This window comes from Equus caballus, chromosome 5, assembly GCF_041296265.1.
Source record: "Equus caballus isolate H_3958 breed thoroughbred chromosome 5, TB-T2T, whole genome shotgun sequence".
In the NCBI taxonomy this organism is placed as follows: Eukaryota; Metazoa; Chordata; class Mammalia; order Perissodactyla; family Equidae; genus Equus; species Equus caballus.
The window spans coordinates 33419479-33439051 of record NC_091688.1 but is presented as its reverse complement, the minus strand read 5'-3'; the positions used below and the strand labels follow the sequence as shown (position 1 = coordinate 33439051).

Here is a 19573-nt window from a genome sequence, read left to right as displayed (position 1 = left end):
TATCCTGCATGGCCTCACCGATACTTCAGTAGGAAGTAAGCAATCGGGATGAACACAAGCCAATGCTCCACTAAGACCTGGTTCACTACCTTAAACTCAAATTGAGATGGATGACGAAGCCTGTGCATGGACACTCGAATGGCCCTGAGGTCAAAAACAAACCAACGAAAAATTGCAGGGCACCAAGACTTGCTTTAAAAGGACAAAGGGTCAGTATTTGATTCACTTGAATGACTTTAGGAATGGAACTCAAGATGCTCATTAATGAAAATGGATTGATGACAGTGAAGGAAGGAAAAAACCATCCCGCTATTAGAGAGGACCGGGAAACTGAAGAAACACAGAGATGAGAAGGCCCTAGCATGATGCTAGAGAGGGATCCCCTAAGCCTTCATACACAGAATGAAGGCGTTCACCTTTGGCCACCACCAACATTCTATACCTGGTAAATTCTAAGTATTTAAACTCCCCAAGCCTCTGCTTCATCCACAGCACATAGCTAGTATCTATATTGCCTATATGTCAGGGTTGTCATAAGAATCAAAATTAGATAATAAAAATGAAAGTTTTATAGTTTATAAAATACCATACAATCACAAAGAGACGAAACCCTTTATATCATTACGTTCTTGCTCTGTGAGACAACAAGACTTTGAAGATACAGAATTTGTAGCTTTACAATAATCCCTTCTTAGATCCTCATGGACTAAGGACCGTGCATAAAGCAAGGTGATCCAAAAATGCCATGGAGTCCATGGGACACGGAATCAAGAATTCAGTCCCACAGGCTCAAAGAGGAGTGAAGAGGGGAGGGGTGAACGCCACTAGCAGGCAGTGTCATCAGTGACCAGGCCACACAGACAACTGACAAACACCCCCACTTACCACCCCCCGCCGAGGAATGGCTGTGACTCTGCGAATGTGCTCACAGAACCTCACAGGGTAGGCTCAGTTTGAGGTAAGTACCGTGTCACATTTCCCTCCTGACTGAATGAGCTGTGACCAGGCAGAGCCTTCCTGGAGCTGGGGATGCAGGATCTCTAGTACAACAGTCAATCATGTATCAGCACCACTACTGAATGAAATCCCACGAAGGAGCAAAATTTCCAGATAACTGGCAGGTACTTCATCTAAATACCAAAGTTTTCTCTAGTTTGAACTTCCTTGACTAGAAATCTTCCTAAAATAGATTATACTCTGCTCTAACAATTGAGACCTTGGTAAGCTGTAATTCAGTGTATTTCTTCAGGATTCAGGATAACCATTATATACATTAGTTAAAGTATAAGCTAAAATCGGCAATGACTCCATGCAAAATGGCTCCAAGCTACTACTATGCCTTTTGAGTCCTTGAGGCTGAGTTTTAGTATTTTTTAATGCTTTCTACACTGTTAGCAACAAGTATGATAATGATATGCTACATATGCTTCTGCCTTTAACAACAACTGTCATCAAATCCTTAAGAAAGAACTAGCAAGACAAATCCAGCAATATGTAAAAAGGATTATACACAATGACCAAATGAGATTTATCCCAAGAATGCAAGGTTGGCTCAACATATGAAAATTAATGTAATATACCATATTAATAAAATAAAGGACATCTAACCATCCCAATAGATAAAGAAAAAGTGTCTGACAAAATCCAACAACCTTCCACGATGAAAACACCCAACAAATTATAAATGGAAGGGAACTTCCTCAACCAGATAAAGGCCATCTAACAAAAAATCCACAGCTAACATCTTACTTAGTGGTGAGAGAAAGAACGATTTTCCCCCAAGATCAGAACCAAGTCAAGGATGTCCACTCTCATCACCTCTGTTCAACATCGATCTGGAAGCCCCGGCCAGGGCAGTTAGGCAAGAAAAGAAATAAAAGGCATCCAGATTGAAGCAGCAGCAACAAAGCTACCTCTATTCACAGATGACATGATCTTGTATATAAAAAATCCCAAAGAATCCAAACACACATAATAAAAAACTTACTAGAACAAATGAATGAGTTCAAAAATGAATTTAAGAAGCAATTCCATTTATAATAGCATCAAAAAGAATAAAATAGTTAGAAATAAATTTAACAAAAGAAGTATAAGACTTGTACACTGAAAATTACAAAACATCACTGAAAGAAATTCAACAAGACATACATCAATCAAGAACCTCCCATGTTCATGGATCTGAAGACACTGTTAACATGGCAATGCTCCCCAAATTGATCTACAAATGCCATGCCATCTCTATTAAAACCTATAAACTGTTTCTACTACCAGCACTTCTGATATCAAATGTGTAGGTTTTCCACACCAAGTAATTCTCCAATTCTCTAGAGATAACAACTTGGTGTCCTAGAATTTAATTCAATTTTGACACTAACTACCCAGAGTTAGTACAGACCCCACAGGTTAAGGGGCTCAGTCTCACAGGACTGTCCCCCAACTTCAGATGCCAATTTCAAGTCCCAGGCCTCCCGTACTTCTGACCAACCACCTATAAATCAGGGGTTCCTAGGACCCCCTTTCAGGTTCAATAATTTGCTATAACAGCTCACACAACTCAGGGAAACACTTTACTTACTATTACCTAATTTTGAAGGATACAAATGACAGCCAAATGAAGAGGTATATAGGACAAGGTGTGTGGGAAGGGGCACAGAGCTCTGACAAGCCTCTCTGGGCATGCCACTTTCCCAACACCATAATGTGTTCACCAACCAGGAACCTCTCCAAACCCTACTATTTAGGGTTTTCATGGAGGTTCCGTTGCATAGGCATAACTGATTAAGTCATTGCCATTGAGATTGAACTCAATCTCCAGCCCCTCGCTCTTCCCCCTAGGTAGGGAGGTGGGGATGCAAGTTCCATCCTTTAATCACAAGGTTAGCTCCTCTGGCAACCAGCTCCCATCTTGAAGCTGTTAGGGGCCCACCAAGAGTCACCTCATTAACATCAACTCAGGTAAAGTTGAAAAGAGCTTCTCATGAAGAACAAAAGATGCTCCCTCTTAACCTCTATCAATCAGGAAATTCCAAGGGCTTTAGGAGCTCTGTGCCAGGAACCAGGGCCCAAATATAAATTTATTATATCACAGTATAACAAAATCCCATCTGCCCTTCTTGCAGAAATTGACAAGCCAATCCTAAAACTCACGTGGAAATGCAAGGGACCCAAAATAACCAAAACAATCTTGAAAAAGAACAAAGTTGTAGGACTCAGACTTTCCAATTTCAAAAATTACTACAGTAATCAAGACACTGTGGTACTAGCATAAAGTTAGACATATAGATAAATAGAACAAAATTGAGAGTCCAGAAATAAATCCTTACATTCACAGCCAAATGATTTTTGACAAGAGGGCCAAGACAATTCATCAGGAGAAAAACGGTCTTTCCAACAACTGTGCTGGGACAACTGAATATCCACACATGAAAGAATGAAGTTCAACTCCTACCACACACCATATGTGACATTTAACTCCAAATCTGTCATACATCTAAATGTAAACGCTAAAACTATAAAACTCTGAGAATAAAACATAGGAGTAAATCTTTGTGACTTTAGATTAAGCAATGGTTTCTTAGATTTGACACAAAAAGTACAAACAACAAAAGAAAAAAGAATGAAGTGGACTTAATCAAAATTAAAAACACTTGTGCTTCAAAGAATACCATCAAGAAAGTGCAAAGACATGGGAAAAATATTTACAAATCATATATGATAAGGAAATTTTATCCAGAATATAATTCTTACATCTCAACAATGAAAGACAAAAACCTCAAACAAAAAATGGGCAAACAGGGCCAGCCCAGTGTCCCAGTGGTTAAGTTCAGGCGCTCTGCTTTGGCTGCCCAGGGTTCACAGGTTCGGATCCCAGGCACAGACATGCACAGTCCTCATCACGCCATGCTGCAGCAGCATCCCACATACAAAAAAATAGAAGAAGATTGGCACAGATGTTAGCTCAGTGACAATCTTCCTCAAGCAAAAAGAGGAAGATTGGCAACACATGTTAGCTCAGGGCCAATCTTTCTCACCAAAAAGAAAAACAAAGAAAGGAGCAAAGGATATGAGTAGACATTTCTCCAAAGAAGATACACAAATGGCCAATAAGCACATGATGCTCAATCATTAGTCATTAGGAAAATGCAAATCAAACCCACAGTGAGATACACTTCACACTCACTAGGATGGCTAAAACAAAAAAGACAATAGCAAGTGTTCACAAGGATACTGGAGAAACTGGAATCTTCACACACTGCCATAGGAAATAACACAGCCACTTTGGAAGTGTGGCAGTTCCTCAGAAAGTCAAACATAGAGTTAACACATGAACCAGTAATTCCACTGCTAGGTATACACCCAAGAGAAAGGAAGACATATGGCCACACAAAAACTTGTACATAAATGTTCATAGCAGCATTATGCATAATAACCAAGAAATGGAAACAACCCAAGTGTCCACCAATGAATGAATGAATAAAACATGGCATCCATATAAAGTAATATCATTCATCAATAAAAGGGAGTGAAGTACTGATACATGCTATATAACATGGATAAGCCTTAAAAACATTAAAAGCAGCTAGTCACAAAAGGCTATATATTGTATGATTCCATTTATAGGAAATGCCCAGAACAGGAAAATCCATAGAAACAAAGTAGATTAGGGATTGTCAAGGATTGGGGAAGTGACCGCTAATGGTACAGGTTTTCCTTTGGGAATGATGAAAATGTTCTGCAATTAGACAGTGGTGATGGTTGTGCAACTATGTGAATATACTAAAACCCACTGAATTGTACACACTTAACACGGTGAGTTTTACAGTATGTAAATTATATCTCCAAGTTATCTTTTAAAAAAACGCATGATAACGTCCCCCTTTGGTTTGCTGTGGACAAGAAAGTAGAACCGCAAGCAAATTAGCTTCCGAGTGAGCTTCTCACATGCTCTCCTTTAAGACACAGCTATGAGCCTCAGCATCCATTTTGGCTGCTCAGCTTTCTCCCTGGTGCCTTTCTGCACTGCTGGCTGTCATCTGGATGCTTGAGTTCACCACATAAATAATCCCTGGGGAAAAAATAAGCTATAACGGTACTGAATTTTAGCTCTACTTCTAGAAGATATATTTCCCTCCCCAAAGAATATGAATTTTTTCTGCACTGTGAGAGTATAGCCATCCCATTTCATATTCCTACTCTCCATTGCAGGAAAATGAAACCGAAGCTCACAAAATAGATTATTTCTGTATCATGCTGAACCTTCTAGAGCAAAGAGTCTAAACAACCATGCCATTTCTGGGACTGCCTGAATGAACCAGGCTCACTGGGGTGACCCCAAAATACAGCAGCACCCATGTTCCAGGCAGGAATATATTTCTAAAGACATGCCAAGAAAAATGATAAAATAATGCATTATACATTTTCCAACTTAAAAATTCCAACATTCAGAGACTTGACTGAAAGGAAAGAAAGAAAAAGTCAGCTCGTGGCGAGATTAAGGAAAGGAAGCAGAATTTCATGCTTTGAAGGGACAGTAATAGCAGATCATGTTGTCTGGCGCCCCTCCCCCTCCACATGGATACCTGAAATTTTCATCTCTTCTATAAATCCCTGCCGTGCCATCAACCAGCCCATGCTTAAATACCACCACTGATGAAGAGATCACTACCTCAGACAGCAGCTGTTAGGAAGTTCTCCCTTAAGGCAAGCTAAAATTGGTCTCTATCAAGATTCAGACTCTACTCTCTCCTCAAATACTTAAAGCTATCTCTTGTCACCCTGACACCCAGAGGCATTCTCTTCCGTACATGATAGCTCTTCTCGTCTTTAGAGTTCAAAGGATACTATGGGTAGAGCTTCACCATTCTCCTCAAAAAGGTGTCTCAAGGGCCACCAGCTCTACTAAGCATTACCGTGAGTGCCCTCTGGCAGGTTAAGACATAAGGAGGGGACACTGTAAAAGAGGATAAATTAAGGAGAAACAAAGTAAATGAGTAGGAGAAGAAAGATAACGAGAAAGAGAAAAACTAAAGAGGTGCCCAAGAGGACCAGCTGCCAAGAGGCAAGCCCAACGGGCTGAGCCTTCACCTTGACGCCAGCCAAACCCCGAGCAGCAGCAGGTTCAAGAACTCCAGGGACAGACAGGAGTCAATCTACTGGCTCAGCCACTAGGCTGCACTGGCTTTTAATCTGTGTATAAGAGAGACAAGAGATACCACTTCCTTTTTTCTCACATAAGAGTTGAGAAAATCCTGCGCTTTGTATCCCAGAAAGGAGAAATGAGGCAGAGACAGACCAGTTACTAATATGACCAGCGGAGGCAAAGTTTGTCTCTGGTGACCTTTCACCTCTCACCTTTGGTCCCATTCCTCATCTTTCCAGGTACTCTGTATCCAGCCCTCCTCCCAGTACAGTATCAATCCTCTGGGCGATTTCCTGCCCCCCACCCCGACTTTTCACCACCAAAACTTCCCTGTCCTGTGTTCCAAGTCCTCAGCCTGCCTCCTCTTCACACATAGCTAACTAATTAAACAAGCTAATCCATATTAGGACAAGCACTGGCAGCAAATGGCCTAATTTACTAGCCTGGCCAGATGACACACTCTCACCTTAACAGCATTCTCATGAAAACCCAATATCCTGAGGCTATTCAATGGCCTTCAGCGTTTCCGGCACTGAGTATCAGATCAGTAGAGTGGATATTTGGGGACAGAGATGCCTTTTAACTATAGCCTTCAAATCACAAGATGGAAGCTTCTGTCTATTCTGCCCAAGGGGAAGTGATGGCCCCGTACAGAGAATTACAAAAGTTGAGATTCAGACTCTTAAAGGAGGTAGCAAGGCATAGCAGAAAGAACCTGGGCTTTGGAGCCAGATCTGGGTTGAAATCTGAGCTTTGGTTTCTTCTTCTATAAAAAGGGAAAAAGACTACCCTCCTTTCAGAGCCACTGTAAAGATGAAACGACATAATGTATACAAAGCGCTCGGCGCTCACATCTTTCTGTTTAGGTTAGTTCTCCCTGTTACACTTAATTTCACTTACCAGAGTTGTGAGCTTATATTTTATTCTTAGATTAACTGTGTCTCCTCTAACTAGACTGCAACTAGGTGTCGCTGTCATTGTCACCACTGTATCCTGAGGACTTAGCACAAAGCCTGGCGCGTCACACAAATGAACCAACAAATGGTAGCTTTTCCTGGTGTTAAGCAAGACCCTTTAAGATGTTATCTAGTTCTTTTACCTACCTTCAGGCAGTCCCAAACTGTTAAGCCTCTGTCTTATCACCCAACTTCCTGTGATGATCCACCCAAGAGTCCTCATAGCAGAGTAATTAATCATTCTCATTATCATCATCATCACAAAACAGCAAATACTTTTGCAATGAGTTTCCAGATACGGTAATCCAGGTACACTAAAGGACGCAGTGAGTCTCAGGAATCAAAAGTCACAGCAACAATTCCTCTCACCAAAAGGCGGAGAGAAAGAGTAAGAAAGGCTGTAAGGACAATCAAAGAAGTTTAAAGAGAAAAGAGTCAACAAGGGTAGCCAGTGAGAGGTGGCAGCAATGAGGGGTAAGCATGGACTATGAAGACAGAGTTGCTCGGAGACAAGAAAAGATGAGAGCACCGGAAGGCACCTCCAGCTTTCAGTCCCACCTCTTGTTTTACTCTAACAAGGCAAGACACTGATGTCCAAAGATCAAATGGTTTGCTCAAGGCCACCCAGTTAGTTACAGAGTCAAGGTGAGACTATGACCCAGGCGTCCTGGTTTCCAAGCCAATGCTCTAAAGTAACAAACAGTATGACAGAACTAAATGAAAAAGCTTGGCAGCCCCAGTCCCAGCTCCACCACTTGTAAGATGTTCTATGAATTTCAACCAGCTGGTCAACCTCCCTGAGCTGCCTCCTCCTCACGGTGAAAAGGAAATTTGCAGAGTCATCACGAAATTAAATGAGGCCATATAGGAAAAGCACATAACACCTCATCAGAGCTCCATTCCTTTCTTTATTAAAGAATTACAAAGCACTTTCTATTTGCCAAAGATCAGGGAGGCAGAGATTAAAAGGGGGAAAAGAAATGTGAACAAGGAATGACCAAGCTCTATCCTAATAAAGAACTTGGTTTGGAAATGATTGTCTGGAGAACCTTGAATGAATCCAAGAGGAGCTGGATTAGGGAAAAGGAAGTGGTCCAGGACCGGGACAGAAGGTGACGGCAGGCCAAGGTCTTCTCTGGGACATGGAGGAATGCTTTAGAAAACAAAAGTAAGACTGCACCAAACCTGGCCTAAAAACTGAACCTTAAACCACGCTGCTCGCCTCCCATTCGCAGAGATGCCAACAAAGCACAGCAAGGGTCAGATTTGTCTGAAAGATTTCTTCTTTTAAGGAGAAATTGATATTTTAATAAAGATTTCTGTGGAGAGGTGGAAAAGACTCACATTACATTCCATAGGGCTAACCAAACCCATTTAGATGTCCCTGTTGGATGTCCCCATCATCCCTGGACCTCTAGGAGGCTCAGAGAAGAGAACCGGGAGGGATGAGGCCAAAAGCCAGGATGGCTGAGAGAGGCAGCCGCTGGGGCAGAGGGAAAGGATGCAGCATGTCCTGAGCCAGGGCCCTCCCCAGTGAAGGAGCCTCCTGCCAGATGCTCACCATGACAAGCCATGAGCTTCCTCAGGGACAAGCAGCAGGGGCAAGAGTGGGAGGGGGCAAGGCCAACCAGGACGGCAGCCACCTCTGTCTGCCTGGAGTGGTCCTGGTTTTAGCACATCCTGGGAATCCCCCGTCCTGGGCAAAACCCCAGCCTGCTTGGTTGCTCTAAGGGGCAGCGTCCCCTCCCCTCCATCCTGCTTTCACTAGCAAGATGGTGAAACACTCCTGACCTACCGGGGGGCTCCAGGCGTGAGCAGCCTTGCCAGCCAAGCACACACCTGCCTTAGAGAAGGGCCTTCTTAACACCTCAGCTCCTGGGTAAAGTTAGAGGAAAGGAAGGAAGAAATAGGTACCCAGAGAGCAAGACCAGCCCCTTAGGATGTCGCCCAGGCAGTAGGGCCCCAGGCCTCAGGAAACAACTTGCCAGGGTTACAGGGATGCCCTCTGAAAACTGGCACTCAGCTGTGCCAGCTTCTTCCTCCAGCATCTGCCCAGGATGGATTGGGGAGGTCAAATGAACGAAATAAAATGCTATTTAAGGGCACAACAACAATTACTAAGAACCACATATTAACATCAGTGTACGTATTTCTGTACAAATTCCAAGAATTGTAAATCCCCCACCCATGGCCATGAAGCCTTATCCTCTTGGGCCACTCTTCCCACAGTTACAAAACCAAACCAAAGGAAAACCACGTACCCCATCATCACCGCTGCCTACCATACGAAGAGACTAACCTCTCTGGGCTTCAGCCTCCCTAAGGATAAAACATGAGTAAGAATACCCTCTTCCTAACCTCACAGAGTATTTGTTAGTTTCAAAGGAGTGATCAATATGAATGTATTTTGAAAAAAATATAAAGCCCTACAAGAGCAAGAGGTGACAGCTATAACACAGTAGAAATGGGGCACCAGGACCCTGCCCACTAGCGTGGGAGCAAGATGGTATGTTCAGAGGGAGAAGGTGGAGCTGGGCCAACCCAAAGCACCAGACTTTCCAGGCTGGGGAGAACAGACTCTCCTGCATCTTTCTAAGCCCTCGCTGTCCCGGGATGCAGAGCAACATACTCTGGTGGAGGGATTGTCTCAGGACACCACCTAGCAGTTCTCAAGATGCTATGGCCCAAGATTGCCACCAAAAAGCATCGCCAGACTGTGAGCGCTGTTGGTTTCCACTTTGGGATAGCTCAGGGCAGCCTGGAACAGTGGAAAGGGTCTAAATTCCAACCTCACCACGTATTGACTGTGGGGTCTCAAGAGAACTACTTACCCTCGTTGAATCTCAATTTCTTCATCTATAAGATGGAGATAATGTCTAAGTGGAGAGTTTGCAGTGAAAATTAAATAAGATAACATATATAAAGAACACAGAGTGCACAATCACTAAGTGGAAGCAATTGTTATTACTCTTCTATGAAGAGCCTGGAATTCAAAGGAAATGCTCAAGACACCACGGCTTCCCATCCCTGCTTGGGCTTACGGCCCTGCTGCCCCTGAGTCAGCCCAAGAGTGCTGGGCATACAGAAGGCCCTCAGGGGATGCATGAGGATTCGCACACGGGCTGTGATGAGCACCGTCAGTCTACTTGGTTGCTGTTTTTCCTTCTTGAATGACACAAAGCCTTTAGCACAGCTTTATGTGACTTGGAGAAACATGGCAGAAATCACTAGGCCAATATCCATGTTCTCCTTGCCTTGCTGAAAACACACAGCTTGATGACATTTTTCAACCTCCCTCAGGAGATCTTGTGAGTTCTGGCCAATGAAATGTGAACAGAAGAGATGTTCATCACCACCAAGCCTAGTTATTAAAAAAGAATCCCACAGGAAATCCTTGTTGTCTTTCTCATTCTCAGATAAACAGAGGACAGTGAGGACCTAGAGGAGGGCAGAACAACAAGATGGAAAAAGGCTCAATTCCCAAATGACTGCATGGAACTAAGCTCCCTTACCAGACAGGATGGGGAAGTGACTTAGAAATATTCATTGATATAAGCCACTGAGATCCTGGTGTGTGGTAGCCAGCCTCTAAGACAGTTCCAAATGACTGGCCTCCTGGTGTTCACACCCATGAAGTTCCCTCTGAGTGTGAACAGGCTGACCTGAGTAACCAATAAGATGTCATGGAAACGAGTGAGTGCAGCTTCTATGGCTAGGTTTCAAAGACTTTACAGCTTCCTCCTCTCTCTCAGTTCACTCTCCCGAGGGGAAGCCAACTGCCATGTCGTGAAGACACCCAATCAGCTCTGTGGGCAGGTCCACGAGGCAAGGAACTGAGGCCGCCTGCCAACAACCAGCTCCAATTTGCTAGCCATGCAAGTGAGCCACCTTGGAAATGGATCCTCCAGCCTAGTCAAGTCTTCAGATGACTGTGGCCCCAGCCAGCAATCCCCTAAAAGGCTTCAAGCAAGAACCACCCAGCGAAGCTGCTCCTGAAAACCTGACCCACAGAAACTACATGACATAATAAATGATTACGGTTGTTTTAAGCTGCTAAATTTTGAGGCAAATGGCTACTAACACACAGAATATATTTGTTATATTAGCCAGAGTTATTTACCAAATCAATATATTACATATCCAAAGAAAATCCAAAGGTGTTGTCCAATGCATTCTGTCCCCTTGGGTTATGTGTAACATTTAATGTGAGGAACAGATAGTGGCTCCATTGACCATGCCAGCACTGCCTCTTACACACATACATATTCTCTCTCTCTCACAGATCTATATATGCTTATATACACACTCCAGGCCAATCCACAGCTGTTACAACTTTCTTTCAGTTAAGGAGGGTGTTCTGTCTGTGCCTTCATAGACGGGGAAGAAGCTGAGCAACCCTAAGAGGAATGCCTCATCTGTGTCTGTAACACCACAGTAAGACAGAATTCCATGTTCATGTACACACATGTGCATACATTAAAACACAGGAGAGACACTGAGCAACCACAGTGGGGAGAAGGCATGACTTTTGATTAATGGAACAGGAGAATGAGGGGCAGGCAACCGAATAAGGAAAAGAATGGGCTTAGAAATAAAGCAAAGAAAAGGCAGGAAAAAGTCCTCATACACAGACTTCAAAAAAGCTCTAAGGATTATCTCTAGTGCCTCTGAGTCCCTGGACCACCTCAGCTTTCAAGCAAAAAATAGCTAGCAACACATTGTGCTGCTTCCAGACAGCACTCCTAGGAACCACGGTGATGGGTACCATTAGATCAGATCAATAGACAGAAAAGCATCCAGAAGCGCACGCCAAGCCAAATCCAGTTAAACTGCATGCAAGCAAATCAATAGCATTGCAGAAGTGCAGAGGGACAGACGGATGGCTCTGGGCTGGCAGGAGTGGCCCAGAATTTGAACGTGCTTATCAATGTGGCTGAGAGGCTGACACTGACCAAGAGGAGACAGAGGGAGAGAAAATGTCAGGAAGCAGCACTGCGGCAAGAGGCTGTGCACAAATGCAAACCACGCTGTGCCTCCTAATCTGGGGCAAGGCCGGGGGCTGGGGGCAAGCATCAATGACAAAGTCAAAGAAGCAAAGGAAGATAGACTCCAACTCTCAGCTCCCACCTCCATCATCAAAACCAAGGCCCGTGAGGACTGAAGGTAGGACAGAGATTCAGAGACCAAGTCCCAAGATGACCAGAATCTCAGAATCCTTGTGCACAAGTCCAAGGTGCCTTCACATGAGTCACTGATTTCTCTGCAGCAGCTCAGAGCTGCGGCACTGCGACCTGTACTCTGGTTGGCCTGATGCGATCCACCTCTTCCTAAAGTCCCAGGGCATGTTTAGAAGGCAGTATTCATCCCAGCGAGGCCAAGAGACACCTCTCCTTCCGTCTGCAGAAAGGCAGCTCCCTTCGTGCTACAGCCAGCTGAGAAGCAATTAAAGAAAAAAGCAAGACACAAAAAACAACCTTCTTACTATGGTTCTTCCGTCAACTTGTCTCCTCCAACATTGGCAAGTCACCTGACATCAAGCTCCCATCTGTAAAAGGTAAGGCGTAGCCATTTACGCACCTCTGTAGTACGGGAGAAAAGAAAAGGAACATATCAGGAAAGCAGTGAGAGAATGAGAGAGCAAGCCTGGGTATCATACCAGCAAGACAGAATCTGAGGTTCTGATTTGATATTTTCATTCAAAAACTGCTGTTGGTTGTATGTTTTTCAGTAGGATGCAGTAATTTACCAGACTGAAGCTCCATAAGGATAAGGGCTCTGGCTCGCATCTCCTTTGTATCCAGCCCAGTGCTGGGTACACAGTGGGAATTTAAAGAATTAGAAGAGATTAGATAAAAGAGTGAGGGACTGGGGTAGGGGGAGCATGAGCCCAGATTTTTATAATGAAATACCTGATCAAATCAACACCGTAAATGTTAAAAATATTCATGAAGGATCCCCATCTGGTTGACTTCGTGCCCTCTGTTTTCTCGCCCTGCAATCACCTCTTCTTCTCTGTTACATCTCTTCAAATTCCACTCACCTTCAAGATGCAGCTCAAGTCTCATTTTCTTCCCTTTGCAATATTCCCTGACCACTCCAGCCCACAGCAGTATCTCCGTCCTCTGAAGAAGATCTATAGCATTGGTTGAATCCATTTTTATAGTACTAACTTGGGCTGTTTTAATGTTTCACTTGCTCATATAACAGAGCTCTCAGTAGACTCCCCAAATCACAGGATCCTAGATTGTATTATATACCTAACACACATCCCTTACAACACTTAACAACAATCATATACACACAGGGAGGTGAACATAGAACAATTTTTGAATAAATAAAAAAATGTTTAGAGTTCCCACTTTAAAAGAAAGTTCGTTTATACTATTCCATTTCCCAGACAAATTTAAGTACCATAAACAAATCAATGACATGCAGTCCACTAAATGCACAAAGTTGATTTGGATGAAGCCTCGGTATTCTAGAAAGCAGGTCTGCCTGTTTGCCACTGTTGGTCTGGAAATTCAATTACGCTTCTGGAGTTTCCACAGAGGTCAGAAGTGTCCCAGCCACCCTCACACTTTAAGGCAGATCCCCAGATGGTGACGGTCATTGCCAAGTCACTAAGTAAACTTGGGTCTGCCACCTCCCTGCACAGACATGGCCATCTCCTTGGGAGATGGAGAAGGCTTCTGTTCCTCAGAGCCCAAAGAAAATGCCAGTTCTGCAGACAGAACAGGTGTCCCCCCATCAAGATCACATCCACAAATTCAGGACATTTGTACCAACTGTTCCTGTCCTCCAGGACTGGAAATCTTCCAGAAGGAGAAAGAAATTCATCTTCCCATGATTCCAAGAGCCTGTCATTTTCCCCTTGCAATAAACGAAAGTCAAAAGCCTTTGCAGATACTCAGCATGCAAACTGGCCTTGAGGAGCCTGCAGCCTGACATGACCCAGCCAGTCCTTCCTTCAGCCAGCCCCCACCGCCACTGAGGATATAAAAACAAAGACGTGACGTCTGTCTTCTAAGAACTAACAGTACACATAAAAGAAAGACACATGCTTGAACAAGACTACATGCTAATAAGCTCACTACTGTGATGAGGTTCTAGCTACAAAGCACAATAGAAGCACAGAAGGACTAAGATCCAAGTCGATCAGGTACAGGTCAGAGGTCTTCACAGATGAGACAGCAGTTGCAGAATGAAGAGCTGCTGTGAGACGGAAACTGAGGAAAGGGCCCGTTCCCGGCAGGAGCACCAGCTCACACACAGAGTGAAGTCGGCATGGCCTGGAGGCCTGTTCAGATGCTACGTGTCCTCTAGCCCTGACATCTAAGGATTTTTGCACAGCAAACTTTCGTCAGATTTCTATGGCAGCATCTTGGATGACAGATTGGAGGGGGCAAGATGAGAGACCAGTAAAGAGTTAAGGAGGACCAGAACCAGAGCAATAGAATAGGGCACAGGATGGGGAGCTGAGGGATAGTAGGCACATGCCTTGGAAACTCATCAGATGTGGTCCTTAGTGGAGAGGCAAATCCGGGGCGGGTTTCAGGATTCCTTTAACCTTTAACCAGCTGCATCTCCTCCCCGACTTACACGACTACAGTTTTGCTCTGAGCTATGTTATCCATTATACCTCTGCTTGCCATGACTCATTCCTCAGATTTGTGTAATTTAGCATAAATACTGTCTTGATGGCTGTGTCACCTGTGTTTTATCCCATTTAATTGAATTCCTAAGGTGTCCTTTTGAACTCAATTCATTTTCTCTCCCTTTCAGAATAGACACAATTTTGTGAAAGTGTCTTCTCTTCCTTTCCTCCTCCCTGACCAGCTCACTTCACATCAAGTTCATGGGGCAGGAACTAGATCTGATGCTGTGTCCTACCTCACGCCAAGCATGTTCTTGGCACTCGGTGAATGCTGGTTACTTCTACTGACCACAAAAATAATCACAACAATCTTATAAATACCTTGGCTGCCTGCAGTTGAGAGGAATTAACCACAGTGCAAATAAGGAAAAGCTGGAGAAAACATTTAGCTAGCAACTTCTCAATGCAGACAACAAGATTAAGGCAATAAATACCAGCTCCAACATATTTCTTCGGTGGTGTTTTATTTAATAGTCCAATAAAATGCTAAAGACCACCCAATGCCACAGCAGAATGCTAACAACATCTGAGTCACTCGCCAGCTAAGATTGAACAGATTAATCTATCACATAAAAGCTAGAAGAATAATAAACATCAATAATTTATACTGTTGCCAGATTATAAAAAGAAGATATTGTTCTAAAATCCAGTTCATATAAAATATCCCACTTTTAGAACAATAAAACAGCAAGACAGTGTGACTACATTTATAGACTTTCAGTTGCTGTTAGTGTCGTCAAGTCGATTCTGATCCCTGGTGAACCTGTGCACAGAAGAGGAGAACCCTGCCTGGTCTTTTTGTGCCATCCTCTCATCTTCTAGCACTATATCAGACAATGCTCTGCTGCTGTTCATAGGGTTTTCAAGGCCATTTTTTTTCAGAAGTAGGTGGCCAGGTCCTTCTTTCTACTCCATCTTAGTCTGGAAGCTCTGCTGAGACCTGTCCACCACGGGTGACCCTGCTGGGATTTGAAATACTGGTGGCATAGTTTTTAGCATCACAGCAACAGGCAGCTGCCACAGTATGACAACTGACAGATGGGTAGCATGGTTCCCTGACTGGGAAAGGAACCCAAGCCATGGTAGTAAGAACAATGAATCTTAACCACTAGACCATCAACAGACTTTTAGACAAAATCATAAATGGTCTCTGGGTTCAGGCACAATGGTAACCAAGAGGGGTATGAAACCTACTAGAATTGGTTCTAACAAGAATAAAGAAAGCAGATAAGGGATAACTGCAGGCTAAAATATGACAAAATGTTTGGTGAGACCAAAACATCTACTGCAGCAAGTTCAGAAGGTATAAGCAAATACAGGACATCTAATAAAAGAATCACTTGCCCTTGCTGTTAGCTTAATTCAAAGTGTCTAAGCTTAAACACCAAGAACACAAAGTAAGTGGACTGATATAATAAGCACATCCCTGGAGAATATTTTAGGTAAACGGCTGCCAGAGAATGAACTCAGATGGAACTGAAGCAATGGACCCAGAACTCTTGGCCAACGTGCAGTATCGTGATATCCCATCAACTACTATCGTTGGATCTTGTTGATGCTGAAGTTCCAATCAGGTGCCAAGTCAAAAGAGGCCACAAAGGAAAAGACACAAAGTCTACAGCTCAGAGAGAACAGCCAGAGTAAACAAGGGAACGGGGCACATTCAGGTAAAGCCAGGAATCTCAGCAAGAGAAGTGTTCTGGTTTCAGAAAGCAGATCTTTGCCCCATCACGGCACCCAGAACACTTGGTAACTGGGGTAAACTGAAGGAGTCTGGTACCCAAGAGAGGCTGCTCATGGCCCAGAGAGCTGAAAGAATCAATATGGAGATGTGGGGCTGGGGAGCTCTGCTCTAGATTCCTACTATGTCATCATCAGGATATTTCATACCAAAGACAGTTTCAGAACACATTTACCACTACTTCCCATATTGCCTTAATGAGCTGAGATTAAGTTGAACAATTAAGTGCTATTATTAAATAATAAGCACCCATCCCTGTGATCTCATCTCATCAGATAATTCTGTCCAAAGGCAATTCTCCTGTTTTCAACTAGGCCAGAAGCTCAGAGAGGAATTTCCTCATTTTCTCCTTGACTTCTTCTCTCTACTGGGGTCATTTCTCCTATGAGCTGATCAAGGTGGATAGAAAATGATTTCACACAGCAGCATCATTTTCCATCCACCTACTCTAGTCTCCCCAGACATAACTCTCCCATCATGAGCTTCCTATGGATTCCCTTGTTTGGGGAGACACGCAACCTGCACTTTCTCCAACCTGCTTCACTTTGCCAAAGAATTGTGTAGGCCATACACTTTCTGCTAGAAAGAGGATTGTGTTTGATGTAGTACACCCAGCACTCAGCCTGTGTCAGGGGTCCTGTGACCTTCTCCCTCCCAGGAACTGGACCTTGAAACTTCCCATGATCAGGTTCCGGCCCATCTTTCCACGCGCACTCTGGGATCAACGTGTCTGGACACACACACACATGCCTCTGCCATTGAACTAGACTTCTCGACAGTCACAAAGGACTACATTGTGCGGCTTACAGTTTTCAAAGTATTTTCATACATTCTTATTTGATTCTGATGATAATCCTACAATACAAGCAGACAACGTTGCTGCCTCTATTTCACAGGTGAGAAGCCTGATGATTAGAGAAATGTAGACACCTGCCCAAAGTCTCACAGCAGCACAAAGACTAAAAGCTAGAGTGTGGGGGCCAGTCCCATGGCCGAGTGGTTAAGTTCATGCGCTCCATTTCAGCAGCCCAGGGTTTCGCCGGTTCGGATCCTGGGCACAGACATGGCACCACTCTTCAAGCCATGCTGAGGCAGTGTCCCACATAGCACAACCAGAGGCACTCAGAACTAGAATATACAACTACGTACTGGGGTGCTTTGGCGAGAAGAAGGAGGGAAAAAAAAGAAGATTGGCAACAGAAGTTACCTCAGGTGTCAATCTTAAAAAAAAAACAAAAAAAAAACACAGAGATTCTGACTCCCTGCTTGGTGCTTTTTCCATCTCTCTTTATCTTAATCACAGTCAAAAAAAGATGCCACCGGATAACACTGGAGCCCCCAGAAAAGTCCAAGAGGCCCATAAAAAGGGCTATTTCTGCTGGGCTTGGACAGCAGCTAAATCAAATCACCTTTGAATACCTTCCAACCTCCCAGGGAAATGTCCCTGCAAGGACATTGTACTTTGGGTCGGCCTGTTTACCAGTCTAAATCAGAAGGCTCTTTCCACGGGAAATCACAGACTTAACTGTTTCTCTCCTCTCCCTCAATGGCTAATATAAGGAGGACACTAATATCTCTACTGTGCTCCCCTCTATGCCCTACTGTGCCCTGCCACTGGTCACAGAATCAGCTGCAATTCAATGAAGTTATTTGCTTATATTTCTGGTTCCCCACTGCACTGAGAGCCTCAAAGACCCCATAAATCCCCACACCTAGTACCAAGCATAGAACAAGCAGCAAACGTTCGATCAAATACAAAATACACACAAGTCCTGAACGGACATGCTTCCCACTATATTCGCTGACCCCACCCACAGAAATCTGAAGGGGCAACTCCTCTGGTTGCAGAAAACAGTAAGAAACTAAGAAAGCATTTCTTCTTCATTCACGAGTGTCTTTTTTCCAAATCCATTCCCCCAAGTCTCAATTTTCTCTTATCTATTAAAAGATAGAGAAGGGCTAAATTTACAGATGCAAAACCTGGAGCATCAGACCTACTTGACCCCAATCAAGAAAACTGTCATCTGTTAGGCCTAGACTGGGTCCTGAGAATTGATTTTTTTTTTTTTTTAAGATTGGCACCTGGGCTAACAACTGTTGCCAATCTTTTTTTTTTTTTTCCTGCTTTATCTCCCCAAACACCCCCTGTACACAGTTGTATATCTTAGTTGCAGGTCCTTCTAGTTATGGGATGTGGGACGCCGCCTCAACATGGCCCAACGAGCAGTGCCATGTGCGCGCCCAGGATCCAAACCCTGGGCCGCCGCAGCAGAGCGCGCGAACTTAACCACTCGGCCACGGAGCCGGCCCCTATTTTTTTAAATTCCTTAGGTGATTCTGGTGATCAGTAATCTATTCATCCAACATATATTACGGCACACACGGGGCACCGTACAAGGTGCTGGGTTTACTTGCATAGAACCAATGTGGCACCTGCCCTGTGAAGCTGACTGTAGAACCTGGTCTGAAGATTTTGGACTAGATGATCTCCCAAAGGCCTCATCCTGCTCAATAAAAGAGGAGTCTCTGGAAAGACCTCTTCCTTGCCTTGGACACTGCTGTAGCCTGATGTAAACCACAGCAGAGGTGGCCTAATGCACTGGTCTGTTCCTCCTATTCTTGGGAGGCATCAGGAGCAGGACTTTCAGCAAGTGCCAAAAGTCACGTGGCTACTGCCTGAGAAATAGAGCAGAGCAGGTGAACACTCGTCACCTGTAAACCCAAAGCTGACACACAGCTCTCAAAGGGTAGTCATAAGGATCTACTTGGTGCAAAGCAACACAATCAATTCTGTAGGAAAAATTAAAAATTCACTCAACACATGTTATTGAGCATCGTAGTCTCAAAAGTCAGAAAGACCTGGGTTCAAATCCCAGCTCTGCCACTTACAGGCTGAGAGACCTTGGACTAGGTACTTAACCTCTCTGTGCTTTTGTTTTCTCATCTGCAAAATGAAAAAAACACTACCTTCCTTATAGGACTACTGTTCTTATAGCCAATCTCAGAAATAGCTGTAAAGCTCCTAGAACACATTGCAGGACCAAATTTGGTACTAAGAAAGATACAAGAAGTCCAGCACACAT

At 43.9% G+C, this 19573-nt stretch overlaps 1 protein-coding gene across 12 annotated transcripts in view; it reads right to left on the bottom strand.

Annotated features, from left to right (window-relative positions):
* The window catches only part of LOC138924261 (NBPF family member NBPF26-like), a 159050-nt gene that overhangs the window by 88164 nt on the left and 51313 nt on the right, over positions 1–19573 (bottom strand). The window contains exon 2 of one of the 12 annotated variants that reach the window (XM_070267942.1): positions 12578–12674. The exons of the other annotated variants lie outside the window; for them this stretch is intronic. The gene's annotated coding sequence lies outside the window, so the exon portion shown is untranslated. The remainder of the gene's footprint in view (positions 1–12577; positions 12675–19573) is intronic. 12 annotated transcript variants of the gene reach the window in all.